Genomic DNA, 18,411 nt, shown 5'->3' on the forward strand with positions numbered 1-18,411 from the left:
GTGCTCAGGATTTGGGGTGAAAAGCTCTCTGTGTGTGAGGCTTGACTTGCAGCATTGTGGGGTGGAGCAGGATGGTGACACAATTTTCACTTCTTTCCCCTCCCTGCAAAAGCCCCTTTCCCTGCCATGAATATGTCCCTGAGGGCTATGTAACCCTCAGGGACATATTCCAGGCAAAGAAAAGGGTTTTTGCAGGAAAGGGAGAGAAACAAACATTGTGTCACCGTCCTGCTCCACCCCCAATGCTGCAAGTCAAGCCTCACACATAGCTAATTTACTGGCTCCTTGAGAAGATGGAGCTCTTGTTCCACCCTCATAAGGTTGCACTACATGTCAGGTACTGTCTGTTAAATAAACAATAAAAAAGGCCTATCCATGGGTGTGAAAACCACAAATTCTTTTTCCTAAGGAAAAAATAAATCCAGAATTTTCAAATGGGTGGGCTGACTGGCTGCTCCTCTCACAATGGCCCTGAACTCTGCCTTGAGTAAGCCTGCAATATAATGAATAGTCACAGAGCCACCAAATATGAGAGTATTGATTGCCCTTACCTCTCAGCTTTCTGACTGTATCACTTTGGCCTGCACCACTGAAGCTGTTCAAGACTAGCAAAGCAGTAGACAAGCCTTGATATCTGCAAGTTTTGTGAATACACGTTGCCCATATAACCTTTTGCAATTAGTGTTCCCCTTTATCTGAAGTTCTGATCATCCAGCATCTTGATCCTCTCACATTTTCTCTTCAAACCATTTGAATAAATAGATGAGTTGCATTTTCCTATTTCAATAATATTTGAAGCACAGTCTTTGAATGTCTAGACAGAATAATAAGAGAGCAATTCCAAATGTGTTTAACTTTCAACTTTACTTTAATTACGTTGCTGCTACACTAGAACAAAATCAGTGTATTTCATCCCAAGGTATGTTTAATCTTCACACCCAAAGAAAGAAAATATTTGAGTAATGAAGAAACAGCATATTCTAAAAGTACAACTGTATTCTTCACTTATGCCTGTCCTTTAACATCCCACATTTTTTTAAAAGGCACATTAGAAGAAGCTGTGATTAGAATTCTTGAAATGGTGGATGGCTTCTGCCTTTTAGGATCGACCATCATCAGTAAAGGATCCAGCAGTCAAGAAATACGCCGCAGACTAGCACTTGGTAGGGTTGCAATGAAGGCCTTGGAAATTTATCATGAAAGCTCTTACACCAATTAGAATGGAATTTATCTTTCAATACCAGTAATTCGGTATAGAAATGAAATGAAATGAAATGAAATGAAATAAATAAATAAATAAATTTAGATGTGTGAAGCCACCCCTGGGCCTCAACTCTGGTCAAACCCACTTCTAGGCATAGGATGGCATTTAAAACACATCTAGACACCTGTAATATGGCACAAAGGAATCTAGAATGAACAATTTCCATGGGTTTAAAGTTGCAGGTGGAACAGATCTGGACTTCATATGGCATTTGTGCCAATGTTTTGGCCTGGTATACCTTGACAGCTGCTGGGATAAAATAGCCCCCTCTGGTATGGAATTTTTTTAATATAGATGTACTTCTCTGAGCACTTGCTGCAGCATGTTCGCCTTATGTACCCCAGGTACCATTTGTGAGGGAAACTATGCCAAAGCACTTATAGCTCCTAACCTGCTCAACCCTATTCCTGTTAATTTGCAATTTGTGTTCTTTCAGTCTTTTGGCAAATACCATAGCTGTAGTCTTTTAGTTATTTATGACTAGGGACTCATCTTTGCAGACTGTGTAAGTCTTTGTAGCACTCTCCTCATGCCAATCAATGTCCTCAATAGTATAGCTGCATCGTCGGCATAAAGTAGGATTTAGATGGGTCTGCCACTAGCTTAGACAGTTGAAGGTTGAGATTATCCAGATGGGGAGTTAAGAAATTAATCTAGAAATTAAACAGAAAAGGAGGATACATTCCTGCTTAACCCCCTTCCACGTGGCTTTCTTCACCATGTATTCTCATGATGCTATAGAGAAACTGTCATGGTGCTATATAGACAACTGGAGGCAGCCATGTTGGTCCATTAGAAATAACCCAAACAAATCAGCAATATTATTCAGATGAATTCAGTTAAGAAACAAATGATCCAGCATTCAGTTTCATAAAACTCTGCCTCAGCCTTAATGTTACATGGGGGAAAACAGGGCAGTGGGAAGGGAAAAGAAATTGTGAGTAAAGGGCATTGGATGCCCTCTTTGCTTCCAAGTGCCCCTTAAAAACAAAGCAAAATGCAGAAACCTACTTTGAAGCAAAATTACTTTGATGACATATCTAGAAATGATTATCTATGGAATTGTCTTTGTCTTTCTTTCAAGGTACATAAGAACAGCCTTGCTGGATCAGGCGCAAAGCCTATCTAGTCCAGCAGCCTGCTTCACACAGTGGCCTGCCAGATGCTCCCGAGAAGCCCACAGGCAAGAAGTGAGGACATGCCTTCTCTCCTACTGTTACTCCCCTGCAACTGGTATTTAGAGGCATCTTGTCTCTGAGGCTGGAGGTGACCTATAGCCCTCAGAATAGTAGTCATAGATAGACCTGTCCTCCATGAATTTATCTAGACCCCTCTTAAAGCCATCCAAGCTGTTGGCTGTCACCACATCTTGTGGCAAAGAACTGATGCTTGTGGCAACGAATTGATTGTGGCAGTGTTAATATGGATGTCCAGCCCTGCTGCACAAGTACAGTGCTAGTCTGGAAGTCAGTCAGAAGCTGCTGAAAGTAACCTTTCAAGAAATTTTCTGACATTTGGTGGTTTCATGCCATGATGAGCTTTTTCAGGATGCCTTAGTTATGTCCTCAGTAGTACTGGTTAAAGAGAGCTTTTTGAAAAGATGTATGCTTTTAACACAGTTCCTCATTTACTCAACAGAAAGGCATTTTCAATAAGCATTGAACATCTCATTGCTGATTCTGCTATGCATTCTCTGTTGATTTCAAAGTCCACCATTTCAATGATGCAGAAACAAGTGAGGACCACTTGACTTTAGAAGCATTAAGTGAACTAAAACATGTTTTCAGTAAGGGGATACTGAAGCATACAACTGTTGACCTAGATGCCATTCAATACCACCCAGTTAATGAAACTGCAAGTATTTTTCATTACAGAAAATGAAATATAGTCAAGCTTAAAACAACGGGAGGCTATGCTTGCCATATAGACAAGATATCCATTTATGCCTCACCAAACATGCTGAAAAAAGAATGGAAAGTGTGCTGCAATTGAGCCTCACAAATGCTGTTCGTGGTCACAGCAACTACACTAAATCATGATGAATATGTCTTCAAAATAGAAGCAAAATGGAAGGAACACATCCCCATGTCTATAAATAGTTTGAAAATGGATTGTGTGTCATATGAAAAACAGATAAGCTAGATTCTCATTGTTTTGACCATCACTCTAGGTTGTGTTCTGAGTCTGACCTAGAGGAGGCAGGACTATCACTTGACCCAGTCCCAAGCTCAGACACTGGATCAGAGCCTGAGAAAACTCCAGAGTTGGAACCCCACTGAGAAACAGGAGCCTGAAACCCCACCCCCCACCAACACCCTTGGAGCCTGAGCCCCTAGAGGAGCCAGCCCCTTCCACACAATTGCACTCCCAGATATCAATCAATCAATCTTTATTACTGTCTTTGACCAGCATGGAGTAGATTACATTAAAACATCATTAAAATGGCATTAATACAGGTTATGCCCAGAACTGAGATTAGAGAGGCTAAAAGGTATCCACTGTTGTACAACTATTGTTAAACTGTGGTGAGCTATCTTTAAAATGCAGTTGGAAAAGGTACAATTAAAATGGGTAAAATGGGTGAGACTATATAAACTAAGCTTTAAGTGATTAAAATATGTAAATCTTAAATCTCTAAATGAATCTGTAAAACTATAAAGCTATCAAATACTATGCTGTTTAAAACTAAACTGTGAGAACATGCGCTGTGTTGGGCCTGCTAAGCTCTTGCTGTCTGTCAGGACCCGGCGAATTTTACGTGCTGCCATGCAGAACTTGGCAACACTGTGTATGATAACAGGGTTAGAGTCAGAGTGCAGGAGAGAGATGTAGAATTGGTTTCAACGACCTGGGAACTTGATTAACTGTAGAAGGATGAGGGTGATATGAATGTCTCTGTAGAATGGGCAGTGGAGGAGGACATGCTCTGTTGTTTAAACTTGCCCAGAGTCACAGAGGCACAGACATTCTGAGTAGGGGGTCTTCCTGTATCTGCCTTCTAGCACAGCTGAAGGAATGGCACCACAGCAGGCTAAGATGAAGGCCCTTCTGTGGTTTGGGGCTTTCAGCTGTGTGAGGTAAACAGAGGGAGGTGAGCTTTTCTGCAGCTGGAGGTGGCTGTGGACCACCTCCAGCCACAGAGGCACAATTCCTCTAAATACCAATTACAGGCAAGCAACAGCAAGAGAGAGGGCATGCCCTCACCTCTTGCTACAGGGCTTTCCAGAGGCATCTGGTGGGCCACTGCGTGTAACATCAAGGTGATGAACATGGTAAGGCTTAGATATTCCATTTTCCTGGATGTCAAATGGAGCTTTCTTCTTTTAAAAATGGAAGCCAGTAATGTAAAGTAGGCCAATATAAGTCATCAAAACCACATCTGATCCCTTGCATACTGTCAGAAGAAGATAATTCCACTAACAGAAATTAGCCTGGATGATCTGTTGCTATGGTAATCTGTAGCATGAGGCAGACCTGTCTGGTGCCATGTACACTAATTATTATTATTTATTTCTTGTTTACACAGTCAGACAGTTGTTATTGACTGGTTTGTTTTATCCAGACATCGAGTCCTTCCCAAGGACCTGGGATGGCTGAATTTTATTGTCAATTGTTATAGATATCGTCGCAGAATATAGGCTGTTCCCAGTAAAGTTGCTTTTTGTAACTGGCTGATGGTGATTTCTGTGGCCCCTATGGTGTTGAGGTGCTCTTCAAGGTCTTTTGGAACTGCACCCAGGGCGCCAATTACCACTGGGATTATTTTGTTCTTTTTCTGCCACAGCCTTTCAATTTCAATTTGTAGATCTTTGTATTTGGTGATTTTTTTCTATTTCTTTTTCTTCTATTCTGCTATCCCCTGGTATTGCTATGTCGATTATTATCACTTATTTTTCTTTCTTCTTGACTACAGTTATATCTGGTGTATTGTGTGGCAGATGTTTGTCTGTTTGTAGTCAGAAGTCCCATAATATTTTTACATCTTCATTTTCTTCAACTTTTTCAATTTGATGGTCCCACCAATTTTTGGCTACATGTAGCTTGTAATTTTTGCAGATGTTCCAGTGTATCATCCCTGCTACCTTGTCATGCCTTTGTTTGTAGTCAGTCTGTGCGATCTTTTTACAACAGCTGATTAGGTGGTCCACTGTTTCATCTGCTTCTTTACAAAGGCGGCACTTGCTGTTTGTTGTGGATTTTTCGACTTTTGCTCTTATTGCATTTGTTCTTAGTGCCTGTTCTTGTGCAGCCAGTATTAAACCCTCTGTTTCTTTCTTCAAGTTGCCATTCTTAAGCCATTGCCAGGTCTTGGTGATGTCTGATTTTCCACTTATATTGTGCAAATATTGACCATGCAGGGGCTTATTTCTCCATTTTTCTGCTCGGTTTTTGACTTGTTCTTTCTTGTAGGCCTGCTTTGTTTCATTGGTGTTGAATAGTTTCTTGTACTGACCATTTGAAGTGCATCTTCTTCACTGTCCTTGAGATATTCTTCAAGGCCTCTTTTCTCCTCCTCTACTGTTTGATGGACTTGCAGCATTCCTCTTCCACCTGAGCTGCGAGGGAGGTATATCGACATCACTGCGGGGGTGCAGAGCATGATTGATGGTCATGATTTTCCTGGTCTTACGATCTAGCGTCTCTAGCTCTGCCTGGGTCCAGTCTATTATTCCTGCAGTGTATGTGATAACAGGTATAGCCCAGGTGTTTATGGCTTGTGTGGTGTTCCCGCCATTGAGTTTGGACTTGAGGATTTTTCTAACTCTCCTGATGTATTCACTTCCAATTTTTCTTTTAACTTCAGTGTGTGCGATGTTATCAGCCTGGAGAATGCCCAAGTATTTGTAAGGTTCTTTCTCTTCCAGGTTCTTGATCTTGCTTCCATTGGGTAGTTCTATTCCTTCTGTTTTTGTTATTTTTCCTCTGTTCATTATTAATGCAGCACACTTGTCTAGTCCAAATTCCATTGTTATATCGCTACTGAATATATGGACAGTGTTCAGCAGTGATTCAATTTCTGACTGGGACTTTCCATAAAACTTCAGATCGTCCATGTACAGCAGATGGTTGATTTTACTTGATGTTTTAGATGTTTGGTATCTGAGGCCTCTTTTGTTTAGTATTTGTGAAAGTGGGGTCATGGCGATTACAAACAACAGAGGCGATAGTGAGTCCCCTTTGGAAATGCCTCTTCTAATGTGTACTCCACATGCTCATTGCTTTTTTTTATAAATATCTGAATGTTTTTGCTGACACCAGTTGTTTCTAAACATTTTAGTATCCACGTGTGAGGCAATGAATCGAAGGCTTTCTTGTAGTCAATCCATGCAACACTTAGATTTGTTTTTCTTCTCTTGCAATTTTCTAAAATCATTTTGTCAATCAGCAGCTGGTCTTTTGTGCCTCTGGTGTTCGGGCAATTGCCTTTCTGTTCAACTGGAAGCTGTTTGTTAGTTAATAAGTGTTGCATCACTTCATCTGCTATTATTCCAGTTAATAATTTGAACATGGTTGGCAGGCAGGTTATCAGTCTATAATTACTTGGAACTGCACCTTTTGCTGGGTCTTTCATGATGAGATGAGTTTTCCCAGTTATTAGCCATTGTTCAATATTACCTCCTTGCAAAATGTGATTGAACTGTTTTGATAGTTGTTTATGAAGGCTTGTTAGGTGTTTAAGCCAAAAGCCATGCAGTTCATCGTTGCCTGGAGCAGTCCAATTTTTAATTTTCTTTGCTCTTTCACTTATTAATTCTGGTGTTATTATTAGATCTTGTATTTGTTGGTAACATTTTTTGACCTCTTTCATCCAGCCTGCTTTTTTATTATAATCTATTGGATTGTCCCATAATTTCCCCCAGAATTGCACTGTTTCTTCTTTATTTGGTGTTTCTACGTTTCTTGCAGTTTCTCCTTCTATGCTTTGGTAGAAACGTCTCTGATTCGACTGGAATTGGAGATTCTGCCTGTGTTGTGTAATTCTGGCTTCATACCTGCTAATCTTCTTTGACACTGCTGTTATTTGCTGCTTTATTATTTCTAGGATTTCTCTAATTTTCCTTGAATCTAGGTGGTATTTTTGGATCAGATACTGTTTGGTGTTTTCATTCTTCAGCTTCTTGTCTTTCATATCTTTCAACTTACTAGCATCTGATCTGAGCCTGGAGATTTTATTTTCTAATCTAATCTTCCATTTAGGTGATGTACTGCTTTCTTTTTTTACAGGTCCACTGATCTTATATCCGAGCTCTTGTGATGTTATTGTTGCTGCACTGTACATTAGTTGGTTTGTTTCTTGCAAATTATTGGTTTTTATTTCTGCAAGTACAGCATTGACATCTTTTAATGCCTGAGTAAGTTGTTTTTTGGCAACTGTTTTTAGAGCTGGAAGTCGAACCCTGGTGGTTGTTTGGTTCATGTGCTCAGTTATTTTTTTGCTTTAGTTCTTGTTGCTTTTCTGTTAAATGACATTCGGGTTTTTGAGGTGAAGGCAAAGGGGAGGTTGCCTGGTTTTTATTTTGAAACAGTTCAGCAACAGTGGCATCCTCTATTTCCAACACCTCCTCCACCTGCGCCTGAGCAACTGCTTCAGTTGGTGGTAATTCTTCTTCCATATCTTGAGCCTGTGTTGCTCTTTGCAGTTCTTCCAGCTCTACTCCTGTGAATACTTTATTTCTTATTATGTATCTTCTCTGGTCTGCTAGCCTTTGTTCTGTTATTTCTGTATCTGGATGCTTCTCTTTCCAAATTTGGTACATTCTTTTTAAATAACCTCTTCTAGTTGGACTAGACTTGTAATAGCAGATCATTATTTCCTTGTTGGCATTTTTTGTATTTTTTTTTCCGGTTAAGCGACGTTTCTTCCAGTAACCTTGCAATCTCCAGCCCTGGTTGCTCAACTTAAGATCCTGAGTCCTGTTGCCCACTTGCCACCAGATGTCCAGGGACTCCAGCACCTGGCGCGGTCCTTGTTGACCCGGGCAATGACCGATCCGGTATAGATTTATTAAAGTTACGTCTCACCATATTGTTGATGGGAGAGGCACACTTTGTCTGGCTCCTCTGGTGAGACCTGTCCAGTATGGTTGGACCTCTGGCATAGCTCTCACCTTCCTTAGAGCACGCAAGCCCCACAACCACGCCAAGGTAGTGCCTCACTGGGGTTTTTTAAAAATATATTATTATTATTATTATTATTATTATTATTATTATTATTATTAATACAAAGCATGCTTTACTTGTTCTTTTTATTATTGAGCACAACTGTCTCTAAGTCATTTCAGAGTTGCTAAGACTGTCTAAGAAGCCACAACGGAATGTGTCTGCCTGGAAGCAATAAGATAACTACAGCAACATTATTATAGCAAAAGACCCTCCATCATAAAGGCATCTACAAGTAACAAAATATGAGATATTAATTGTCATTATAAATACTTCTTATAAAAAAGGGCACAGTAGCAAGAGTGCAAGCAGTAGATTTGTATTTAGCTTGTTCAATAATTAATCTCTGCATTAAGTGTACTGCTGTACGCTCTCCGAGTCAGCTCTATTCTTCTAAGTGACCTGATTCTGTAATCCCATTATTAATATCTTCAGAATGGCCATCCTTGCTATAGCTTTGTGCTATCAATGGAAAGCAAGAGTATTCCTCCCCCCACCCCTGACACACACAAAAGCATTAGCTCCTACTGGTCTTCACTGAGATTAATTCTGCTTGCGTTGATGCAAATAATCACATACGTATTTGAATAATTGTCTGTCACGCGTTCCCATGGGAGCTACGTCAGTGCTACCGCTCACGCGCAACCACAAAATGCTGAGCTTCATTACATTGTTTTGTTACCAAATCATGGCAGACCTCAGACCACATTAAATGACTCTTTCTGGGACTCTGGCTTGGTATCAGATTCCAAAACTGCACAGCAGACATAATATTTGAACTGTGCATATGGCGCCAGGGCTGTCAAATTGTGAACCCCAGAAGCAGGACCCAGGTAACACACTGTGCACCATAATGGCAACTTGCTGCGAGAGAAGTGATTTGCCTGCTCTCTGCTGTGCTGCAGCACCACAGGATGGTTTTGCAGCTACCAAATCAGCAGGAACCAGGAGATACCGGGGGGCTAATAGGATTCCACCTGGTCCTATATAGCTGCTGAGTCTGGCCTGGCTCTTTGGTCTCACAAACGCAGACTGAGATGTTCTTATCCTGCTTATCTCTGTGGCCTTCAGAATATGTGCTTGATGCACGGGGAATATCTTTAGCTGTGTCTCTGGAAACTTCATGGGTGGCTATCATGAAAGGTTACCAGGTATGCAATACCATGGTAGGTGTTCATACTGATGTTCATTGCTTATTGGCTTCACCATCAAATGATGACACGAGGAGAGAAAATGTGGTGTTGCTGTTAGTGCTGGGCTTGGCTGGGGAGGCTTGGTCCCATAAGAACAGCCCTGCTGGATCAGGCCCATGGCCCATCTAGTCCACTGTGTTTCACACAGTGGTCCACCAGATGCCACTGGGAGCCTACAGACAGGAGTTGAGGGCATGCCCTCTCTCCTGCTGTTACTCCCCTGCAACTGGAATTCAGAGGCATCCTGCCTTTGAGGCTGGAGGTGGCCTATAGCCCTCTGACTAGTAGCCATTGATAGACCTCTCCTCCATGAAGTTATCCAAACACCCCTTAAACAACATCCAGGTTGTTGGCTGTCACCACATCTTGTGGCAGAGAATTCCACAAGTTGATTATGTGTTGTGTGGAAAATTACTTCTGTTTGTTGGTCCTAAATTTTGTGGCAATCAATTTCATGGGATGACCCCTAGTTCTAGTGTTATGTATAAGAACATAAGAACAGCCCTGCTGGAAACAGCCCTGTTTCAAATCCTCACTCAGCCATGAACCTCACTGGCTGGCCTTGGGTCAGTCACACTCGCAACCTAATCTACCTTACAAAGCTGTGTCATGAGTGGCACCCTGCTCCCTAGCCTGGACACTGCCTGTGAAGGGGTCTGTACTAAAAAAAAGTGAGGTTAACACACTTAGAACAATTTGGGCTGCTGAAATGGAGCAATACATTCCTATCTCTCTTCCCCTTTTGCTAGCTTTCACTGCCACAACCAACCTCTTCCTGGCTAGGTCGTTACCCTGAACTATCCCGGTAGAGTAGCTCAGGGTCACATGAGAAGAAAGTACAATGCACTTGACACAAAATGAACTTGAACTAAAAACAAAACCAAGTTTGTTTGTGTACAAGCTTAATGACTTCTCTCTCTGCCAAGCAGGGCTTCATACTCGTAATGGTCTCTTTAACAAAAACAGCAAGGCTTGACTAAGAGTATATAATTAATGATATACGGTTGTGACACACCGACTTCAGCCACTGGAAAAATTTCTACGCAGTGTATTTGGAGCAGATAGGTTAATAATATGACCGAGGTAACAACAGTTTGATCGTCTCACTCCTACAGAGTCAGATCCTGCCCTATCCTCCTTAGAGCTCCACCCTGAAACCCCTCTAGTCCCAATGCAGTCCATATATGAACATCCATTTTGACAGTTTTCCATTTTAAAAAGCCTCTCTCCGCTCTATTCCAAAGACCTTCCCTTTGGAATCCCTCCCGGAGGGCAGTTCCTTGAGCTTCAAGAGACGATTGACAACTCTGGTGCTGTAGCCAACCATCACAAGGTGTCATGAAGAAAAAAATGACTCACTCCCTTTATACTGCTCTGAGCTCCTTGAAAGAAAAGGGAGGATATAAGTGAAAGTATGGATGTGCCAGATCCATTACCACAAACAGAATATATGTATCACTCAATGCCATGTCAAATGCAATGTTTTTTGTGTGGAACCAGTTCATGTGTTCAGCTGTGAGTCATCAAAAGCTGAGCAATCAACATAGTACACACATATATGAAACACTTGCAAGGTTAAAATGCTAGTGGGGGGGGTCGGTGCATTATGTAAAAATCTTTACCTGTGTGTCACACAACGGTTAAAGCCACAAGAGCCCGATCAGAAAAGGAGCTGGCAACTCTAGGTACCCAACAACCTGCCCTTCATTATGGCATAATATAGTCCCAACATGATGGTGTGAATGATAATCCTAGACCTTCTATTATGGTATGTTATGCTAGAACTTGGGGGTCAGCCAATCAGATGGATTTGCAGTGGGTTCAGAATTGACAAACATATTCAAAAGCAGCCAAATTTTTTGTGCCAAATTCTTTGTGCCAAATGCTGGGGAATCAACACCTTCACATCCTGTTTGTGGGCTTCCCAGAACCTTTTGCCTGGTCACTGTTGGAACTGGAAACAGATTGCTGTGCTTGATAGACCCTTTGGTCTAATCCAACAGGGCTCATGGTTCTTCCTGCCTGTATGCTTGCCCCACTCTCTTCCTTGTTCTTAACATTTCAGCCCTTGCCATAATGTACTGAATTATTTGAAACCGCAAATATTGCTGTTGGATCAAAGTCCTGAAAGCTATATAAATTAAACCCCACCCCCCCACCCCGCTTATGCATAGTATGGATTTTAGCCCTCAGCTTCTAACCATTTCAGAATGCATCTCTCAAAGAACTAGTTAGGCAGGATAGCGCTTTTTAATGGCTAAAGTAGCATTGCTTGCAAATTAATTTGTGACCCAGTGTGTGTGAATATTTCAGACTTCTCAAAGATCTAATTATATGAAGAAGTGAAAGGTTATTAGAATCAAAAATAGAATTTGGTCAATTTACAGAAGGCTTTATTTGCACTTCTGTAAGAGTTAGAAAGTTGCTAATGGGACTTGTACAATGCTGAATATAGACTGAATGATCGCAAAATGGTGCATTTGTTGAAAAGAATAGAAGAAAAAGAAAACAGTTGCCCTAAAAGCAGTTATTGCTTTGGACACAGTATACTTTGAATCCAAATGATCTGAATACATGGAAACAACATATAATTGTTTCATTTTGATTTATTTAGAGTAAAACAAAATAATAGAGAATCCACAGAAATGTCTCCCAGGAGGGGAATAAAAGGGGCAGGATTAAAAGGAGAATTTTTTTATCATGCCTGCTTTGCTGTCTTCCACCCCCCGCCATCCCACCCCCATATGCTCAGGTAGAAGCATCAATGGGGAAAGAGGAGGAGGAGGGGCTGGGTGAAACAATGTTTTGGTTAGACTTTTATGGTTTAAATGTTTGATCATGGGTTTCTGTTCTATGTGGAGGCCAGGAAAGGTAGTATTAATATTTAAAATAATGAACAAATATGGGTGAAAAAATAACTTTTTCACACAGTGCATAAATAAGCTATGGAATTCTCTGCCACGGGATATGGTGATGTCCACTAGCTTGTATGGCTTAAAAGGGGCTTAGACAAATTCACAGAGGACAGGTCTATCAATGGCTACTAGTCTGATGGCTATAGGTCACCTCCAGCTTCAGAGGCATGGTGCCTCTAAATACCAGTTGCAGGGGAACAACAGCAGAAGAGGGGCATGTGGGCTTCTCATTGTGTGCCTGTGGGCTTCTCAGAGGCATTTGGTGAGCCACTGTGCAAAACAGGATGCTGGACTAGATGGGCCTTGGGCCTCATCCAGCAGGGCTGTTCTTATGTAATGAATGGCCCATTCACAAATATTTGAAAATAAATGAATTAATGGCCCATTCATGAACTTTAATCCACCATTCAGAAATACAACATTCCAAGGCTGGTGGCTTTTGTGTCTTTCTGGGCCAAAGGCCTTTCAAATGTGATTGGCAGGGAAGAAGGAGGGATTATGAAATCCTGACCCAACTCTCATATTTTGCCTCCCTGCTCCAATCCTCCAACCAACCACTGTTTAGACCACTGACTTTGCAAGGAGTGGGGCCAGTCTTGCTTTTTCCATACCCACCCCTCCCCTGTTTCCCTAGACCAAATATAGCCTCCTGACACAGAAAAGGAATTCCGCTCTTCCCATTCAAGATGCTGCAGTCCAATCCAGAATTTACACATCACTCATAGGCCTCTGTAACCACATGATATTTGTGCTAGTTTGTAATTATATCACAGGCAGCTGATATGACGGGTCTCTTCCAATACACAAATTCCATAATAATTTGGTCTGCTATTGGCCCCCTCCCTCCTGAGATTGTGAACATCTACATTATGTTCCCTCGGAAGGTGAATTTGACTGACATCATTTGTTCACTGAAACAGTTAGTGCAGGTGCCAGAGTAACCAGATAGTACCTAGAGACTATATAGTCTTCAATTTGTCCATGGTTGAGCTTGGGTCTTTAATCAGTGGGCTCCAGAGGTAGGTTTGCTTCCGGGAGCCTCGCAGCTCCCTGCAGTTCTGACAATCAGTCGAGACCAGGCTTGGCTTTCCTAGTCCAGTTTCAGCTGATCATCACTGTGTTTTTTAGCTGCTTGTCTCACAAATACACATATAAAGTAATCTTCTATAGATTTAAGCAAGAGTTTATTCAGAAACAACATTTATTCTTTCTGAATCCACCTCTCACAAGCTCTACAGGATCCCTCCCCACGGGGACAAACTTCTAAACAACAAAACATTTAAAAGACTGGATAGAATACAACACAGTGTTACAGCACAGGGGGAAGAGCAAGAGGAGAGCTATGAAAGAGAAGAGTTCCGTTAGACATTTTGCCGCTGAGTGTTGTGTGAGCCATAAGGCTAGAACACTAGCAGTATAAGACTGGGCTGCAACTGCTAGGGCTGTTAGTGAGAGAGCTGGTCTTACTGCAGCCTGCTAGGTCTTGTAACAGAAGGCTAGCAAGTTTGCTTGGTTGTATTTTGTAATTTTTGTACTCTTGCCAACCTTCATCAACTGTTCCTATACTGGTTTTTTTGCATTTTTGAAACCTTTTAAAATCCTAAGTAAACCTGTTCTTCTTTTAAATATATTTTATGGTGTCTCTGTCAGTTATTTTAGTCCCACCTCATGCCTCCCTGCCCTTTTTACCACACTACTAAGTTTTGGTCTTGTTTTTCAATGTCAGAGGGTTCAGTGACTGTAAGACTAAGTAGTCACACCAGTTTAACAGTCAACCAGTTTAGATTTTTGGTGGCAGCGGATGGTTGGACTGAGAGCCAGCTATGGCCAAGCCCTCATAACTCCCCATTGGTGCGACGTGTGTTGTGCAAAACTGAATTTGATTCATAGTAGGTGGCTTGTCGTGTAGAGAGAGTCAGCAGCCCATCCTCCTTTATCGTAGCTTTGATTACCTGGTCAGCCACCCAGTAGAAATATAATCAAGAAAAGAAGATTACAGATTGTATAGCCTAGCACTGTATGCTACCGCTATGGAAAGCTCTGCAGTAAATTACACAACCAGATGCCTCTTGCTGGGGACACCTTTAGAGCACTGATCTGAGTTTAACAACCTAAACATGAGTTGCCAATACTCTGGAGAATCAAACACTTTGATTTTTTTCCCCTCCTTCAAAAAAGCCATTTCAGGCTAAGCTGCTCCCTGCTGTCTGTAGTTCTACTGCCTCCCCCAAGCCCCTTAAGTTTCCAGACAAACTCCCACCCACAAAGCCAGCCTGCCACATTTTGACAGCAGATGCCAAGTTGCCTGCCAGAGGTCTCACGGGGGAGTAAACAACACAAAACCTTCTGTACTCCCCAGTCTTCTTCCTGGCTGGCAGGCAAATGAAGCCTGAAGTTCACTCTGTATGTTTCATTTTCATCTCTCAGGGCTGCATGACACACAACAGTTTTGTGCATTGAGATTGTATCTATGGAGGGAGGCTGCACGTACACTGGCATGAATGTTCATCGAATATATTGTACTGTGGTGCATGTACCCCCATTCAAAAGAGCAGCCAATTGCTGTTTTCCACCCTGTCTACAACGAATTTTTCTTACCTCTCTTTCTCCAACCCATTTATTCAAGATGGGTTACAGATCCATAGGACAAAAGCAGATCAGTAAACAATAACATCTCAGTAAAATTATCATGCCACTCCAATGCTTTTTCCCTCCACTGGCTGCAAAAAAAAAAAAAAAAAAAGCATGTCTGGCCACCACCCCTTCCTGGGCAGCTGGAAATCCTCTTCTGATTTTGCCTTCCAAAAGAGAAAGGTCTTGGCCATCCTTCAGAAGGTCACCAAGAAATGGTCCAAATAGACCTCCTGAGAGATGGAGGGGAGTTCCCCAGTTATGCAACAAAATACACAAATGGCTTTGTCAGACATGACTATGTGCAGCAAAACTGCACACTATCTGAGCCGAAAAGTCAAGCACAGTCCACTACTCATGTATTATGACTTTCACTTGCTTGACAAATACCCCACCACCCACCTTTTGTAGCACAAAGACAGCAGCAAAACCAATAGTGTGGTTGGTGGGCTGCATTCAGCTTGGAGGGTTGCAAGCTTTGCAAGCCTGACCTGAGCTTTCCTATAAAATGATAGCCATTCTTATAAAGTGATATATCCAGGAGTGTAGGGAAGCTGGCGGCGGCCCGTGTGCAGCCACCGACATAGCCCTCTGGCCCCACCCCTGCATCTGATGTCAGATGCAGGGGCCCGGCTAGCCACGCCCCCACATCTGATGTCAGACATGGGGGGACGTGGTCTCCCTTCCAAATGGGGCCACGGGTCCCCATTTGGAAAGGAGATCAGCCCACACTGCATTGGGCAGCGTGGGCCATAAAGGTTCTCCCTACCTTTCAGGGAGAGTCACTCCGGCCGCACTGCCAACACAGTGTGGGCCAATTTTTGCTCCAAATGACTCACAATCTAAAAAGAAACACAGAGTAGACAACAGCGCCACTGAAAAAATGGTGTGCTGGGGATGGATAGGGACAGTTGCTCAACATGCACGAAGAGGCTCTACATTCCTACATGTAGAGCTATATGGGGTTATGTGGGGAGAGCAGGCTCCGCTCTCCCCACACACAAACACCTGTTGCTGGCTGGCTGGATTGGCCGCCCAGATGAGCGGCTGCTTTGGTAGGGGGCTCCCTCACCCAACTATAGCTCCCTCGGGAGCTCTAGCCGTCAGAGGAAGGGGAGTGCCGTTGTGTGGTGCCCCAGCCCCCGGAGCCCCAGGAAGGGACTGTGCAAGTGCACAGTCCCTTCCTGGGGTCCCCACTCACAGTCACCCCTCCCATTCACACACCCACTCACAGCCACCCCCTCCCCTTCAATCACTCACCCACTCACTCTCAGCCACCCCACTTGCAGTCACCCCCTTCCCCTTCATTCCTTCACTCCCTCAGGTCACCCAACTGCCACTCACTCCCTCAGCTCCAACCGCCAGTCTCTGACACCCCACCAAGTCTCTTCATGAGAAATATGGCTGAGACGAGGCTTCCTGTCTGGCCTACATGGATGGATGGCCTTCGGTGTGCTCTCCCGCCACAGTTTGGCCATCATGAGGACACTCGGTGGGGTGATGGAGGCTGGAGGTTGAAGCCAACCTAGGCCACCACCACCATGATGCCACTGCTCGGTGTCTCTGCTTATTTCTTTGGCCCTCCCTCCCTCTGCCACCACTGTCCTGCTCCTCCTCGGCAGTAGCTGCCCCTCCGTCCACCACTCAGCCCTCCTCCATGCCTTCTCTATCTTGCTGAGTGTTGTCAGAACTCTTGTAAGATGTGTTCCATACCATGAGGTGTGCCACACACATTCCTCATAAATCACAGAATCACCCTGCAACACTGAGTTATGGGCCCACTTGTGTATGTGCATATTTTCAAGCAACCATCTCAGAAGCAATGAGGAGTTTTGTAGGCAAGAAAGGTGAACAAGATTATTACTTCTGAATCTGTAAGGAAGCATCCTACTATTGAACTGCTGAATGGTACAAACTACAGAAAATGGTCGTTCAAAGTCAAGATATTGCTAAATACACTTGGACTATCTTATGTTCTGGAGGAACAGAGAATGAAAGGAAACAACAAGAATGGGATTCTGCAAACAAGCAAGCCATCTCTGACTGTAAGTGATCAGTTAATTTATCATATAGAAGATAAAACTGCAGCAAAAAAAATGTGGGAAAGATTAAAAGAGGTCTTTCAAAAAATAACAATGAATACCCAAGTTTATTTTTATGCTACAGTTATGCAATAAAAGATTCAAAGAGGGAGGGAGTCTGCAAGAGCACATATATGCTCATTTTTTGGAATATTGAGGGTTGGAGCTGCAAGAGATGAATATGCCCAAACCAGCAAAAATTGGGCTTTAGCTAAATACTTTGCCTAAAGAATATAATATTGTTAACTTTTACAACTTACAACTTTTAAAAGGGCAGTCAATTTTTTAATTACAGCCATAGGCTATACAAAAGACATTAAAAAGCATTAAGACAAAATATTATACATGGTAAACAGAATAAAACAGTAGGCTCCTATAAATTGGACCTTAAACAAGATCTTAATCTAATAGCGACATAGAAGAATTTTGCCACTACTTTAGTGACCTCATTATTTTGGTCTTCAAGGCAGAAGTTCAAGTAAAAAGGGTTGGCTCTTCCTGGAAATTTCTCTAGCATAGGGGATATAAGTTCTTTCCTGGTATCGCAGTAAAGAAAGCAGTATTATAACACATGTGAAACTGTTTCAGGGAGGCCTGCACCACAAGGGCATAAGCCAGAGTCTGGCAATCCCTTATCAAATCTTTTTTCCAAAAGGGCTGAGGGCAGCACATTCATAAGGGCCCTAGTAAATGCTAACCTAAACTTTAAGTATAGGGAAGCTAGATAACTGGCACCTCTATTACCCAAAGGGGGCGTGATCCCCCAAAATAAAGGAGAACCGGTCCTATTTCCCCAAGAAACAAGATTCTGATGCTCAATGTCATGGAGGTGTTGTAAGACTATACCCTTTGCCTTCTCAATTCCCATAAGTAGAATTTCAGAAGGAGATAGACCCATTTGTAGTATTTAATTGTTGAAGTATGACAGCCAAGGGCTAGGGAAAGAGTCCTTCCATAAGAACCAAAAGTAGGAGGGCTCCCGATATTCCACGCAAAGTTTGATCCATTTAATAAAAGTAAGCTCCCATGCTTTAGAGGAAATAGTAAGGGATCCAGACTCTAAACATAGCGCTGAATAAGGTACACATCTAGGTACCCCAAAAATAGCCCTAAAGGAAATTTGATTGAAACCTTTCCATCTCAGATGTTACTCCCTGAATCCAGAG

The sequence above is a fragment of the Hemicordylus capensis genome, chromosome 5 (genome assembly GCF_027244095.1).
Source record: "Hemicordylus capensis ecotype Gifberg chromosome 5, rHemCap1.1.pri, whole genome shotgun sequence".
Classification (NCBI taxonomy): Eukaryota; Metazoa; Chordata; class Lepidosauria; order Squamata; family Cordylidae; genus Hemicordylus; species Hemicordylus capensis.